This window comes from Equus caballus, chromosome 20 (assembly GCF_041296265.1).
Source record: "Equus caballus isolate H_3958 breed thoroughbred chromosome 20, TB-T2T, whole genome shotgun sequence".
Lineage (NCBI taxonomy): Eukaryota > Metazoa > Chordata > Mammalia > Perissodactyla > Equidae > Equus > Equus caballus.
This window is the reverse complement of record NC_091703.1, coordinates 63,727,675-63,731,402: the sequence shown is the minus strand read 5'-3', so window position 1 is coordinate 63,731,402 and position 3,728 is coordinate 63,727,675.

The following is a 3,728-nucleotide window of genomic DNA, read 5'->3' as shown; positions in this document are numbered from 1 at the left end:
AAAATTCTTTCACCTCTGCTATGTTCTATTGGCTAGAAGTTTGTCCCAGCCACACTTGAAAGGAGATGAGTATAGGGGTGGAGGACATCAGAGATAGAGATCATAGATTCCATCTTAGTATTTGCCTCTCACAGTAAGTTTAGGTCACGTTATTTTAATGACAGAGAAAAAGCACTTTAAATCAGCGGTTAACTGAAGGTGGAAACTTTGGAGTGGGCCTAGTGCATCGGTTTTTAAATGCTCCCAGGTGATTCTTTGTTCACTTAGGTGGACACAACTGCTTTTAATCCTCACGAAACAGAAGGAAAGAACTAAAGAGCTTTCCAACAGCACATCTGTTTGTAATCTCATTGGAAGACCCTGAAATAAATGAGTAAGATCGTCTAATTGAACACCTGCAGGAAAAGGGGCTGTTGTAACTTGGGAATCATTTTTACTCACATTTTGGTGAGGTCTGGCATATCTAGGTTTTAATTTTTTAGTTAGATAAAATGTTTAACTTAAAAAATGTGGTTTGCTTGCTTGCTTCCTTCCTGGAAAATTCAGCCGGGGGTGAGAGCAATTTAGTGCTGCACTGGTGGGAAGGGTTGTTACCCTGAGCAGAGGAAGAGGGTGTCTGAACAGGGGGTGATGGTGGTGGCCAGGCATGGAGTGTGAGAGTCTGAGAAAGGTGAGGAGGGGATCTGCACTGGGATTGTGTCAGAATGGATTTGTTACATACGTAAGAACTGAACCTGTTTACCCTGGTGTATATATTGATGAGGGAGATTTCTAACTGTCAGAAAATCGAGGTATAAATATAGAAAGAAATCTACAATAAACCCTGTGATGACGTTGGATTGGAAGTGGATTATGAATGTGAAATCATATTTGCACACGTGTGTGTGTGTGTTTGTGTGTGTGTATCCAGTCTGTCCACTGAAAGAGCTGGAAGAGCCAGGGACCAGTGACATACCAATAGCAATGAGCTCATTTGATGCATAGGTCTTGGCTTCTAAATACCACTGTCATTGAGAGGAACCATAGCTTCTTGAAGAAGTGGCTGATTCCAGGAATGGGGAAGTGAATGTATAATATGGGCCTGGAACATCTTACGAAGAAAGTCCTCAAAGAATGCTGGGACATGACAAGAACACAGAACTGAGCTTGAAGAGGGATATTAGGGATGTTGAAATTAGGGATGATTTAAGCGTCAAAATAAATATATAAATTATACAGATAAATGACTAAGTAAATGGAGAGAAGACAAATCTTTTGTTTTGGTAGAAAGCCAGGTAATCTATGTAGAAGGAATTAAAAACTCACCATTTGGTAAATATCATCATAATTGATACAAGCAAGAATCATCTATGTTGCCAAAAATACTGGGTGAAATTTTTATAAGAACCAGGATATTTACATAATCTCAAACTATCTCCCTGTGGACAACAATAAAATGACAATGACAAACAATTAATTGCAAGAGGAAAAATGACGACCTTTTAAGTAGAAAATCATGGCCTACATGACCCTAATCAAGCAGTCAAATAACCATCACTAACATTGGGACAAAGTCCAAGATAGAATTCAATGAAACAAACCACAGCATTCATTGTCTGAATCTAATTTTGAGGAAATATAAGACAAGTTGAGTGCATTTGTATAAAGGACCTCTGCAGAATTGTGTGTTCAACCATCATGATTGTGAAACTCAATGGAAGAATGAGGAATGAGTCCAGATTAAAGAGAATAAAGAGAAAATGACAACTAAATGCAACTGACAATCCTCGTTTAGATATTTCACTATACATTTTATTATTAGACAATTGTAAAACTTGAATGGGTTTGTGCATTAGATAGTGTATTAGTTTGCTAATGCTCCCATAACAAAATACCCCAGAATGGGTGGCTTAAATAACAGAGATTTATGTTCTCACAGTTCTGGAGCCTGGAAGCCCTAGATCAAGGTGTTGTCAGGTTAGGTTTCCTCTGAGGCCTCTCTCCTCAGCTTGCAGATGGTTGATCTCTTGCTGCCTCTTCACATGGCTGTCCCTCGGTGTACACAGGCTCCAGGTGTTTCTGTGTGTCCAAATTGTCTCTTCTTATAAGGATGCCAGTCAGATTGGTTTGGGCCACACCCTAATGGCCTCATTTAACTTCATCACCTGTTTAAAGATCTTGTCTCCAAATACAGTCAAAATCTAAGGTACTAGGGGTTACAAATTCTGAGGGGACACAATTCAGCACATAACAGATGATATTAACAAATCAGTGTTAATTTCCTGATTTTGATGGTGAAATTGTGGTTATGTTAGAGAATGTCCTTGTTTCTAGGAATTGCACACCAAGGCATTTGGAAGTGACAGTATAATAAGTGTTTAACTTACAACTAGTTTACGAAAAAACAAGTTATTTGTGCTCTTCTTTCAAAAAAAAAAGTAGGACTAATAAGAGATTAGCTTCTGAGTGGCTATAGAAGAGGCATGATTGTCCCTGTGAGGAAAAGGAGTAAGACAGTGGCAATATTTACAAAGTGATGACTATGTGCTTTTCAAGGTTTAGTTCATGTTGCATACTGTAGGAAAAGTGAATACAGATGGAAAGACTTTCTTGCTCTATGAAAGTTATACAGATAAACAAAATAGAACTCTAAGGAAAAAAGGGGAGACAGAGCTCTAGCTTAGTATAGTCAAGAAAGATGAAAGATTTTTGATGCCTTAGGCACAAAACTTTACATCCACTTCTGACATCTTAAGTGGAGAGCTCGGATAGATAGAGGGAAATGCAATTTGTGGTTAGCTGGGAGTAAACTGGAAACATCAGAGTGGAGAATAAGTTAAAATAATTTCTGGAGAAGACAGACAGTTCAATACTAATCAATAATTAATAGCAGTTGACAGTATATAAAAAGAAGATACCTTATTTTCCTTCACATTGATCCTTTCTCTTTTGAATATTACCAGCATATTTAATTGCATTCAACATGATTAATTGATCAGTGTCCTAGACTGTGTGTGACATTCTTGAGAACATAAGACAAGCTCTCTCAAATAAAGGACTTACCATCTGGTGGTGAAGATTAAAAAATAAAAAAGATGCTCTAGTATTTCTACACAAAGGCAAACAAGGCGCATTTTGCAGCTCTTTATTGAAGAACAAGGTGGGGGTCAGGAGGTGAGAAGTTGTAGCAGTCACCCAGTGAGCCATGATTTCTGTCCTTCATGCATTTTCATATCTGCAAATATTCTGCCTCCCCTCTTTGGGCCTCCATTCGTCTGACTAACTGCTGCACAGCTGTAAGTACCTAGCAGCATGAGCTCTATTCTGTAGACAATAAGGAGACCTCACAAGTTTTTAAGGAAGGAATTTGCACAATCAGACTTTAATTTGGGGCTCATTCATTATTTCAAATAACGATTTACTGAGTCCCAAGCACAACGGACTTCGCTTCTTTCAGATGGTCTTTCCTGACATCCCAAGAACCTGGGTCGAATGCCTCCTAATAGGTAGTCTAGACCCCTGTACTTAAAACCACTACAACATCCCTATCATTGCGATCTGCTTGTGTATTTGGATTTGCTACTAGCCGAGGTGTCTCACAGGCAGGCACCACGCTTCACTCACTGTTAGATCCTCATCGCTTAACTCAATGCCTTGTACATAGAAGTTTGCAATAACTATTCTATGAATCAAAAAATAAATACTGCTGAAAATAGTTATAACCAAAGAGTTTGTATACTCAGAGACAT